Raw genomic sequence first — 12,111 nt, 5'->3', positions numbered from 1 at the left:
ACTGGACGGAGGGGTCTGCGGGTTTGGGGCCACGGAGGCCAGTTGCTCGCACCCTGGCCCCCTGTGTCTGAGCCCCATGGATGCAGAGGGCCGCTTATCGAGGGATGCAGGTGTCGTGCGGGGCTCAAGGGATCGCCTGGGCACGCCCCACGCAAGAGAGGGCACCTGAGGCCCGAGAGGGCCCCCGGCAAAATCCCCAGGCCTGACCCCTTGGCTCCAGAGGCTTCCCCAGACTCCTGCCCAGGGACCTGTTCCTGCTCACCTGGGCCCTGATGCACCGCAGGTGAATGCCATTTGCGGACACCAAGGACCGGAGGCAGTGATGCCTTCAAGGGGAGGGTGGTTCCAGCTCTGGGAGACTGAGGTCGCAGCTGTCACAGTCCCGTTGCAAGTAGTTTAGGCCAGATTTTAGAGAGTGGAAGCCGCTCGGTCCAAGTATGCCACCACGGTGCCGGTTGGGGCGGTAGGAGCCAAAGCAAGATCCCTAGCAGTACAGGCGGGGCCCAACCTGTGTCCCCTACGGAGAACCCTTCCTTGGGCATGGGTTCCGTCTTCCCATCCCGCTACCACATGGCGCGGAACCGAGGCCGGGGCCAGACACACCCTCAGGTCCCCAGATCCTTCCTGGGCACTAGGCCTCAGTGTGGGCGGGAGAACTGCTGGGAAGCGTGGCCCTTGGGAAAATGCGTGGCCCTCCGGGTGGCAGGGAGGCCTTCCGTTTGCAGGGTGAAGAGTCAAGGACACTGGGAACCTGGCCTGATATCTCTAGGGTGGGGCACGTTGCCCGGAGGGAGGCTTGTGGGCGGGCGCCTGGGTGTGCAGGCGGGGCCCCGCTATTGACAGGAAACCAGCCAGCCCCGGCTCGGACAAAAGCCATCTCCTGGCGGCCTCCCCCCTGTTCTTCCATCCGTAAAGGGGTCCCCCTTTACGGATGGAAGAACAGGGGGATCTTCACAGTGGTGGTGACTGGACGGAGGGGTCTGCGGGTTTGGGGCCACGGAGGCCAGTTGCTCGCACCCTGGCCCCCTGTGTCTGAGCCCCATGGATGCAGAGGGCCGCTTATCGAGGGATGCAGGTGTCGTGCGGGGCTCAAGGGATCGCCTGGGCACGCCCCACGCAAGAGAGTGCACCTGAGGCCCGAGAGGGCCCCCGGCAAAATCCCCAGGCCTGACCCCTTGGCTCCAGAGGCTTCCCCAGACTCCTGCCCAGGGACCTGTTCCTGCTCACCTGGGCCCTGATGCACCGCAGGTGAATGCCATTTGCGGACACCAAGGACCGGAGGCAGTGATGCCTTCAAGGGGAGGGTGGTTCCAGCTCTGGGAGACTGAGGTCGCAGCTGTCACAGTCCCTTTGCAAGTAGTTTAGGCCAGATTTTAGAGAGTGGAAGCCGCTCGGTCCAAGTATGCCACCACGGTGCCGGTTGGGGCGGTTGGAGCCAAAGCAAGATCCCTAGCAGTACAGGCGGGGCCCAACCTGTGTCCCCTATGGAGAACCCTTCCTTGGGCATGGGTTCCGTCTTCCCATCCCCCTTCCACATGGCGCGGAACCGAGGCCGGGGCCAGACACAACCTCAGGTCCCCAGATCCTTCCTGGGCACTAGGCCTCAGTGGGGGCGGGAGAACTGCTGGGAAGCGTGGCCCTTGGGAAAATGCGTGGCCCTCCGGGTGGCAGGGAGGCCTTCCGTTTGCAGGGTGAAGAGTCAAGGACACTGGGAACCTGGCCTGATATCTCTAGGGTGCGGCACGTTGCCCCGAGGGAGGCTTGTGGGCTGGCGCCTGGGTGTGCATGCGGGCCCCGCGTATTGACCCGAAACCAGCCAGCCCCGGCTCGGACAAAAGCCATCTCCTGGCGGCCTCCCCCCTGTTCTTCCATCCGTAAAGGGGGACCCCTTTACGGATGGAAGAACAGGGGGATCTTCACAGTGGTGGTGACTGGACGGAGGGGTCTGCGGGTTTGCCGCCACGGAGGCCAGTTCCTCGCACCCCTTCGCCATGTGTCCGAGCCCCATGGAGTCAGAGGGCCGCTTATAGGGGGATGCATGAGTCCTGCGGGGGTCAAGGGATGGTGTGGGCACGCCCCGGGCGAGAGAGGGCACCTGGGCCCCGAGAGGGCCCCCGGCAAAATCCCCAGGCCTGACCCCTTGGCTCCAGAGGCTTCCCCAGACTCCTGCTCCGGGCCGGTTCCTGCTCACCGGGGCCCTAATTCACCGCAGGTGAATGCCATTTGAAGAAACCAAGGACCGGAGGCCCTGATGCCTTCAAGGGGAGTGGGGTTCCTGCACTGGGGGACTGAGGTCCCAGCGGTCACAGTCCCTTCTCGAATAGTTTAGGCCAGATTGTAGAGAGTGGAAGCCGCTCGGTCCAAGTTTGCCACCTCGGTGCAGGTTGGGACGGTTTGAGCCAAAGCAAGACCCCAAGCAGTCCAGGCAGGGCCCAACCTGTGTCCCCCCTGGAGAACCCTTCCCTGGGCGTGGGTCCCGCCTTCCCAGGCCCCTCCACATGGTGAGGAACCGAGGCCGGGGCCAGACACACCCTCAGGTCCCCAGGTCCTTCCTGGGCACTGGGCCTCAGTGGGGGCGGGAGAACTGCTGGGAAGCGTGGCCCGTGGGAAAATGCGTGGCCCTCGGGGTGGCAGGGAGGCCTTCCGTTTGCAGGGTGAAGAGTCAAGGACACTGGGAACCTGGCCTGATATCTCTAGGGTGGGGCACGTTGCCCGGAGTGAGGCTTGTGGGCGGGCGCATGGGTGTGCAGGCGGGGCCCCGCTATTGACAGGAAACCAGCCAGCCCCGGCTCGGACAAAAGCCATCTCCTGGCGGCCTCCCCCCTGTTCTTCCATCCGTAAAGGGGGACCCCTTTACGGATGGAAGAACAGGGGGATCTTCACAGTGGTGGTGACTGGACGGAGGGGTCTGCGGGTTTGGGGCCACGGAGGCCAGTTGCTCGCACCCTGGCCCCCTGTGTCTGAGCCCCATGGATGCAGAGGGCCACTTATCGAGGGATGCAGGTGTCGTGCGGGGCTCAAGGGATCGCCTGGGCACGCCCCACGCAAGAGAGGGCACCTGAGGCCCGAGAGGTCCCCCGGCAAAATCCCCAGGCCTGACCCCTTGGCTCCAGAGTCTTCCACAGACTCCTGCCCAGGGACCTGTTCCTGCTCACCTGGGCCCTGATGCACCGCAGGTGAATGCCATTTGCGGACACCAAGGACCGGAGGCAGTGATGCCTTCAAGGGGAGGGTGGTTCCAGCTCTGGGAGACTGAGGTCGCAGCTGTCACAGTCCCTTTGCAAGTAGTTTAGGCCAGATTTTAGAGAGTGGAAGCCGCTCGGTCCAAGTATGCCACCACGGTGCCGGTTGGGGCGGTAGGAGCCAAAGCAAGATCCCTAGCAGTACAGGCGGGGCCCAACCTGTGTCCCCTACGGAGAACCCTTCCTTGGGCATGGGTTCCGTCTTCCCATCCCGCTACCACATGGCGCGGAACCGAGGCCGGGGCCAGACACACCCTCAGGTCCCCAGATCCTTCCTGGGCACTAGGCCTCAGTGTGGGCGGGAGAACTGCTGGGAAGCGTGGCCCTTGGGAAAATGCGTGGCCCTCCGGGTGGCAGGGAGGCCTTCCGTTTGCAGGGTGAAGAGTCAAGGACACTGGGAACCTGGCCTGATATCTCTAGGGTGCGGCACGTTGCCCCGAGGGAGGCTTGTGGGCTGGCGCCTGGGTGTGCATGCGGGCCCCGCGTATTGACCCGAAACCAGCCAGCCCCGGCTCGGACAAAAGCCATCTCCTGGCGGCCTCCCCCCTGTTCTTCCATCCGTAAAGGGGGACCCCTTTACGGATGGAAGAACAGGGGGATCTTCACAGTGGTGGTGACTGGACGGAGGGGTCTGCGGGTTTGCCGCCACGGAGGCCAGTTCCTCGCACCCCTTCGCCATGTGTCCGAGCCCCATGGAGTCAGAGGGCCGCTTATAGGGGGATGCATGAGTCCTGCGGGGGTCAAGGGATGGTGTGGGCACGCCCCGGGCGAGAGAGGGCACCTGGGCCCCGAGAGGGCCCCCGGCAAAATCCCCAGGCCTGACCCCTTGGCTCCAGAGGCTTCCCCAGACTCCTGCTCCGGGCCGGTTCCTGCTCACCGGGGCCCTAATTCACCGCAGGTGAATGCCATTTGAAGAAACCAAGGACCGGAGGCCCTGATGCCTTCAAGGGGAGTGGGGTTCCTGCACTGGGGGAATGAGGTCCCAGCGGTCACAGTCCCTTCTCGAATAGTTTAGGCCAGATTGTAGAGAGTGGAAGCCGCTCGGTCCAAGTTTGCCACCTCGGTGCAGGTTGGGACGGTTTGAGCCAAAGCAAGACCCCAAGCAGTCCAGGCAGGGCCCAACCTGTGTCCCCCCTGGAGAACCCTTCTCTGGGCATGGGTCCCGCCTTCCCAGGCCCCCTCCACATGGTGAGGAACCGAGGCCGGGGCCAGACACACCCTCAGGTCCCCAGGTCCTTCCTGGGCACTGGGCCTCAGTGGGGGCGGGAGAACTGCTGGGAAGCGTGGCCCGTGGGAAAATGCGTGGCCCTCGGGGTGGCAGGGAGGCCTTCCGTTTGCAGGGTGAAGAGTCAAGGACACTGGGAACCTGGCCTGATATCTCTAGGGTGGGGCACGTTGCCTGGAGGGAGGCTTGTGGGCCGGCGCCTGGGTGTGCAGGCGGGGGGCCCCGCTATAGACAGGAAACCAGCCAGCCCCGGCTCGGACAAAAGCCATCTCCTGGCGGCCTCCCCCCTGTTCTTCCATCCGTAAAGGGGGACCCCTTTACGGATGGAAGAACAGGGGGATCATCACAGTGGTGGTGACTGGACGGAGGGGTCTGCGGGTTTGGGGCCACGGAGGCCAGTTGCTCGCACCCCGGCTCCATGTGTCCGAGCCCCATGGAGGCAGAGAGCCGCTTATCGAGGGATGCATGAGTCCTGCGGGGAACAAGGGATGGTGTGGGCACGCCCCGAGCGAGAGAGGGCACCTGGGCCCCGAGAGGGCCCCCGGCAAAATCCCCAGGCCTGACCCCTTTGCTCCAGAGGCTTCCCCAGACTCCTGCTCCGGGCCGGTTCCTGCTCACCGGGGCCCTAATTCACCGCAGGTGAATGCCATTTGAAGAAACCAAGGACCGGAGGCCCTGATGCCTTCAAGGGGAGTGGGGTTCCTGCACTGGGGGACTGAGGTCCCAGCGGTCACAGTCCCTTCTCGAATAGTTTAGGCCAGATTGTAGAGAGTGGAAGCCGCTCGGTCCAAGTTTGCCACCTCGGTGCAGGTTGGGACGGTTTGAGCCAAAGCAAGACCCCAAGCAGTCCAGGCAGGGCCCAACCTGTGTCCCCCCTGGAGAACCCTTCCCTGGGCGTGGGTCCCGCCTTCCCAGGCCCCCTCCACATGGTGAGGAACCGAGGCCGGGGCCAGACACACCCTCAGGTCCCCAGGTCCTTCCTGGGCACTGGGCCTCAGTGGGGGCGGGAGAACTGCTGGGAAGCGTGGCCCATGGGAAAATGCGTGGCCCTCGGGGTGGCAGGGAGGCCTTCCGTTTGCAGGGTGAAGAGTCAAGGACACTGGGAACCTGGCCTGATATCTCTAGGGTGGGGCACGTTGCCCGGAGGGAGGCTTGTGGGCGGGCGCCTGGGTGTGCAGGCGGGGCCCCGCTATTGACAGGAAACCAGCCAGCCCCGGCTCGGACAAAAGCCATCTCCTGGCGGCCTCCCCCCTGTTCTTCCATCCATAAAGGGGTCCCCCTTTACGGATGGAAGAACAGGGGGATCTTCACAGTGGTGGTGACTGGACGGAGGGGTCTGCGGGTTTGGGGCCACGGAGGCCAGTTGCTCGCACCCTGGCCCCCTGTGTCTGAGCCCCATGGATGCAGAGGGCCGCTTATCGAGGGATGCAGGTGTCGTGCGGGGCTCAAGGGATCGCCTGGGCACGCCCCACGCAAGAGAGGGCACGTGAGGCCCGAGAGGGCCCCCGGCAAAATCCCCAGGCCTGACCCCTTGGCTCCAGAGGCATCCCCAGACTCCTGCCCAGGGACCTGTTCCTGCTCACCTGGGCCCTGATGCACCGCAGGTGAATGCCATTTGCGGACACCAAGGACCGGAGGCAGTGATGCCTTCAAGGGGAGGGTGGTTCCAGCTCTGGGAGACTGAGGTCGCAGCTGTCACAGTCCCTTTGCAAGTAGTTTAGGCCAGATTTTAGAGAGTGGAAGCCGCTCGGTCCAAGTATGCCACCACGGTGCCGGTTGGGGCGGTTGGAGCCAAAGCAAGATCCCTAGCAGTACAGGCGGGGCCCAACCTGTGTCCCCTATGGAGAACCCTTCCTTGGGCATGGGTTCCGTCTTCCCATCCCGCTTCCACATGGCGCGGAACCGAGGCCGGGGCCAGACACACCCTCAGGTCCCCAGATCCTTCCTGGGCACTAGGCCTCAGTGGGGGCGGGAGAACTGCTGGGAAGCGTGGCCCTTGGGAAAATGCGTGGCCCTCCGGGTGGCAGGGAGGCCTTCCGTTTGCAGGGTGAAGAGTCAAGGACACTGGGAACCTGGCCTGATATCTCTAGGGTGCGGCACGTTGCCCCGAGGGAGGCTTGTGGGCTGGCGCCTGGGTGTGCATGCGGGCCCCGCGTATTGACCCGAAACCAGCCAGCCCCGGCTCGGACAAAAGCCATCTCCTGGCGGCCTCCCCCCTGTTCTTCCATCCGTAAAGGGGGACCCCTTTACGGATGGAAGAACAGGGGGATCTTCACAGTGGTGGTGACTGGACGGAGGGGTCCGCGGGTTTGCCGCCACGGAGGCCAGTTCCTCGCACCCCTTCGCCATGTGTCCGAGCCCCATGGAGTCAGAGGGCCGCTTATAGGGGGATGCATGAGTCCTGCGGGGGTCAAGGGATGGTGTGGGCACGCCCCGGGCGAGAGAGGGTACCTGGGCCCCGAGAGGGCCCCCGGCAAAATCCCCAGGCCTGACCCCTTGGCTCCAGAGGCTTCCCCAGACTCCTGCTCCGGGCCGGTTCCTGCTCACCGGGGCCCTAATTCACCGCAGGTGAATGCCATTTGAAGAAACCAAGGACCGGAGGCCCTGATGCCTTCAAGGGGAGTGGGGTTCCTGCACTGGGGGAATGAGGTCCCAGCGGTCACAGTCCCTTCTCGAATAGTTTAGGCCAGATTGTAGAGAGTGGAAGCCGCTCGGTCCAAGTTTGCCACCTCGGTGCAGGTTGGGACGGTTTGAGCCAAAGCAAGACCCCAAGCAGTCCAGGCAGGGCCCAACCTGTGTCCCCCCTGGAGAACCCTTCCCTGGGCATGGGTCCCGCCTTCCCAGGCCCCCTCCACATGGTGAGGAACCGAGGCCGGGGCCAGACACACCCTCAGGTCCCCAGGTCCTTCCTGGGCACTGGGCCTCAGTGGGGGCGGGAGAACTGCTGGGAAGCGTGGCCCGTGGGAAAATGCGTGGCCCTCGGGGTGGCAGGGAGGCCTTCCGTTTGCAGGGTGAAGAGTCAAGGACACTGGGAACCTGGCCTGATATCTCTAGGGTGGGGCACGTTGCCTGGAGGGAGGCTTGTGGGCCGGCGCCTGGGTGTGCAGGCGGGGGCCCCGCTATAGACAGGAAACCAGCCAGCCCCGGCTCGGACAAAAGCCATCCTGGCGGCCTCCCCCCTGTTCTTCCATCCGTAAAGGGGGACCCCTTTACGGATGGAAGAACAGGGGGATCTTCACAGTGGTGGTGACTGGACGGAGGGGTCTGCGGGTTTGGGGCCACGGAGGCCAGTTGCTCGCACCCCGGCTCCATGTGTCCGAGCCCCATGGAGGCAGAGAGCCGCTTATCGAGGGATGCATGAGTCCTGCGGGGAACAAGGGATGGTGTGGGCACGCCCCGGGCGAGAGAGGGCACCTGGGCCCCGAGAGGGCCCCCGGCAAAATCCCCAGGCCTGACCCCTTGGCTCCAGAGGCTTCCCCAGACTCCTGCTCCGGGCCGGTTCCTGCTCACCGGGGCCCTAATTCACCGCAGGTGAATGCCATTTGAAGAAACCAAGGACCGGAGGCCCTGATGCCTTCAAGGGGAGTGGGGTTCCTGCACTGGGGGACTGAGGTCCCAGCGGTCACAGTCCCTTCTCGAATAGTTTAGGCCAGATTGTAGAGAGTGGAAGCCGCTCGGTCCAAGTTTGCCACCTCGGTGCAGGTTGGGACGGTTTGAGCCAAAGCAAGACCCCAAGCAGTCCAGGCAGGGCCCAACCTGTGTCCCCCCTGGAGAACCCTTCCCTGGGCGTGGGTCCCGCCTTCCCAGGCCCCCTCCACATGGTGAGGAACCGAGGCCGGGGCCAGACACACCCTCAGGTCCCCAGGTCCTTCCTGGGCACTGGGCCTCAGTGGGGGCGGGAGAACTGCTGGGAAGCGTGGCCCATGGGAAAATGCGTGGCCCTCGGGGTGGCAGGGAGGCCTTCCGTTTGCAGGGTGAAGAGTCAAGGACACTGGGAACCTGGCCTGATATCTCTAGGGTGGGGCACGTTGCCCGGAGGGAGGCTTGTGGGCGGGCGCCTGGGTGTGCAGGCGGGGCCCCGCTATTGACAGGAAACCAGCCAGCCCCGGCTCGGACAAAAGCCATCTCCTGGCGGCCTCCCCCCTGTTCTTCCATCCATAAAGGGGTCCCCCTTTACGGATGGAAGAACAGGGGGATCTTCACAGTGGTGGTGACTGGACGGAGGGGTCTGCGGGTTTGGGGCCACGGAGGCCAGTTGCTCGCACCCTGGCCCCCTGTGTCTGAGCCCCATGGATGCAGAGGGCCGCTTATCGAGGGATGCAGGTGTCGTGCGGGGCTCAAGGGATCGCCTGGGCACGCCCCACGCAAGAGAGGGCACGTGAGGCCCGAGAGGGCCCCCGGCAAAATCCCCAGGCCTGACCCCTTGGCTCCAGAGGCATCCCCAGACTCCTGCCCAGGGACCTGTTCCTGCTCACCTGGGCCCTGATGCACCGCAGGTGAATGCCATTTGCGGACACCAAGGACCGGAGGCAGTGATGCCTTCAAGGGGAGGGTGGTTCCAGCTCTGGGAGACTGAGGTCGCAGCTGTCACAGTCCCTTTGCAAGTAGTTTAGGCCAGATTTTAGAGAGTGGAAGCCGCTCGGTCCAAGTATGCCACCACGGTGCCGGTTGGGGCGGTTGGAGCCAAAGCAAGATCCCTAGCAGTACAGGCGGGGCCCAACCTGTGTCCCCTATGGAGAACCCTTCCTTGGGCATGGGTTCCGTCTTCCCATCCCGCTTCCACATGGCGCGGAACCGAGGCCGGGGCCAGACACACCCTCAGGTCCCCAGATCCTTCCTGGGCACTAGGCCTCAGTGGGGGCGGGAGAACTGCTGGGAAGCGTGGCCCTTGGGAAAATGCGTGGCCCTCCGGGTGGCAGGGAGGCCTTCCGTTTGCAGGGTGAAGAGTCAAGGACACTGGGAACCTGGCCTGATATCTCTAGGGTGCGGCACGTTGCCCCGAGGGAGGCTTGTGGGCTGGCGCCTGGGTGTGCATGCGGGCCCCGCGTATTGACCCGAAACCAGCCAGCCCCGGCTCGGACAAAAGCCATCTCCTGGCGGCCTCCCCCCTGTTCTTCCATCCGTAAAGGGGGACCCCTTTACGGATGGAAGAACAGGGGGATCTTCACAGTGGTGGTGACTGGACGGAGGGGTCTGCGGGTTTGCCGCCACGGAGGCCAGTTCCTCGCACCCCTTCGCCATGTGTCCGAGCCCCATGGAGTCAGAGGGCCGCTTATAGGGGGATGCATGAGTCCTGCGGGGGTCAAGGGATGGTGTGGGCACGCCCCGGGCGAGAGAGGGCACCTGGGCCCCGAGAGGGCCCCCGGCAAAATCCCCAGGCCTGACCCCTTGGCTCCAGAGGCTTCCCCAGACTCCTGCTCCGGGCCGGTTCCTGCTCACCGGGGCCCTAATTCACCGCAGGTGAATGCCATTTGAAGAAACCAAGGACCGGAGGCCCTGATGCCTTCAAGGGGAGTGGGGTTCCTGCACTGGGGGACTGAGGTCCCAGCGGTCACAGTCCCTTCTCGAATAGTTTAGGCCAGATTGTAGAGAGTGGAAGCCGCTCGGTCCAAGTTTGCCACCTCGGTGCAGGTTGGGACGGTTTGAGCCAAAGCAAGACCCCAAGCAGTCCAGGCAGGGCCCAACCTGTGTCCCCCCTGGAGAACCCTTCCCTGGGCGTGGGTCCCGCCTTCCCAGGCCCCCTCCACATGGTGAGGAACCGAGGCCGGGGCCAGACACACCCTCAGGTCCCTAGATCCTTCCTGGGCACTAGGCCTCAGTGGGGGCGGGAGAACTGCTGGGAAGCGTGGCCCTTGGGAAAATGCGTGGCCCTCGGGGTGGCAGGGAGGCCTTCCGTTTGCAGGGTGAAGAGTCAAGGACACTGGGAACCTGGCCTGATATCTCTAGGGTGCGGCACGTTGCCCCGAGGGAGGCTTGTGGGCTGGCGCCTGGGTGTGCATGCGGGCCCCGCGTATTGACCCGAAACCAGCCAGCCCCGGCTCGGACAAAAGCCATCTCCTGGCGGCCTCCCCCCTGTTCTTCCATCCGTAAAGGGGGACCCCTTTACGGATGGAAGAACAGGGGGATCTTCACAGTGGTGGTGACTGGACGGAGGGGTCTGCGGGTTTGCCGCCACGGAGGCCAGCTCCTCGCACCCCTTCGCCATGTGTCCGAGCCCCATGGAGTCAGAGGGCCGCTTATAGGGGGATGCATGAGTCCTGCGGGGGTCAAGGGATGGTGTGGGCACGCCCCGGGCGAGAGAGGGCACCTGGGCCCCGAGAGGGCCCCCGGCAAAATCCCCAGGCCTGACCCCTTGGCTCCAGAGGCTTCCCCAGACTCCTGCTCCGGGCCGGTTCCTGCTCACCGGGGCCCTAATTCACCGCAGGTGAATGCCATTTGAAGAAACCAAGGACCGGAGGCCCTGATGCCTTCAAGGGGAGTGGGGTTCCTGCACTGGGGGACTGAGGTCCCAGCGGTCACAGTCCCTTCTCGAATAGTTTAGGCCAGATTGTAGAGAGTGGAAGCCGCTCGGTCCAAGTTTGCCACCTCGGTGCAGGTTGGGATGGTTTGAGCCAAAGCAAGACCCCAAGCAGTCCAGGCAGGGCCCAACCTGTGTCCCCCCTGGAGAACCCTTCCCTGGGCGTGGGTCCCGCCTTCCCAGGCCCCCTCCACATGGTGAGGAACCGAGGCCGGGGCCAGACACACCCTCAGGTCCCCAGGTCCTTCCTGGGCACTGGGCCTCAGTGGGGGCGGGAGAACTGCTGGGAAGCGTGGCCCGTGGGAAAATGCGTGGCCCTCGGGGTGGCAGGGAGGCCTTCCGTTTGCAGGGTGAAGAGTCAAGGACACTGGGAACCTGGGCTGATATCTCTAGGGTGGGGCACGTTGCCTGGAGGGAGGCTTGTGGGCCGGCGCCTGGGTGTGCAGGCGGGGGGCCCCGCTATAGACAGGAAACCAGCCAGCCCCGGCTCGGACAAAAGCCATCTCCTGGCGGCCTCCCCCCTGTTCTTCCATCCGTAAAGGGGGACCCCTTTACGGATGGAAGAACAGGGGGATCATCACAGTGGTGGTGACTGGACGGAGGGGTCTGCGGGTTTGGGGCCACGGAGGCCAGTTGTTCGCACCCCGGCTCCATGTGTCCGAGCCCCATGGAGGCAGAGAGCCGCTTATCGAGGGATGCATGAGTCCTGCGGGGAACAAGGGATGGTGTGGGCACGCCCCGAGCGAGAGAGGGCACCTGGGCCCCGAGAGGGCCCCCGGCAAAATCCCCAGGCCTGACCCCTTGGCTCCAGAGGCTTCCCCAGACTCCTGCTCCGGGCCGGTTCCTGCTCACCGGGGCCCTAATTCACCGCAGGTGAATGCCATTTGAAGAAACCAAGGACCGGAGGCCCTGATGCCTTCAAGGGGAGTGGGGTTAATGCACTGGGGGACTGAGGTCCCAGCGGTCACAGTCCCTTCTCGAATAGTATAGGCCAGATTGTAGAGAGTGGAAGCCGCTCGGTCCAAGTTTGCCACCTCGGTGCAGGTTGGGACGGTTTGAGCCAAAGCAAGACCCCAAGCAGTCCAGGCAGGGCCCAACCTGTGTCCCCCCTGGAGAACCCTTCCCTG

Source organism: Desmodus rotundus, chromosome 6 (assembly GCF_022682495.2).
Source record: "Desmodus rotundus isolate HL8 chromosome 6, HLdesRot8A.1, whole genome shotgun sequence".
In the NCBI taxonomy this organism is placed as follows: Eukaryota; Metazoa; Chordata; class Mammalia; order Chiroptera; family Phyllostomidae; genus Desmodus; species Desmodus rotundus.
This window is presented reverse-complemented; position numbering follows the sequence as displayed.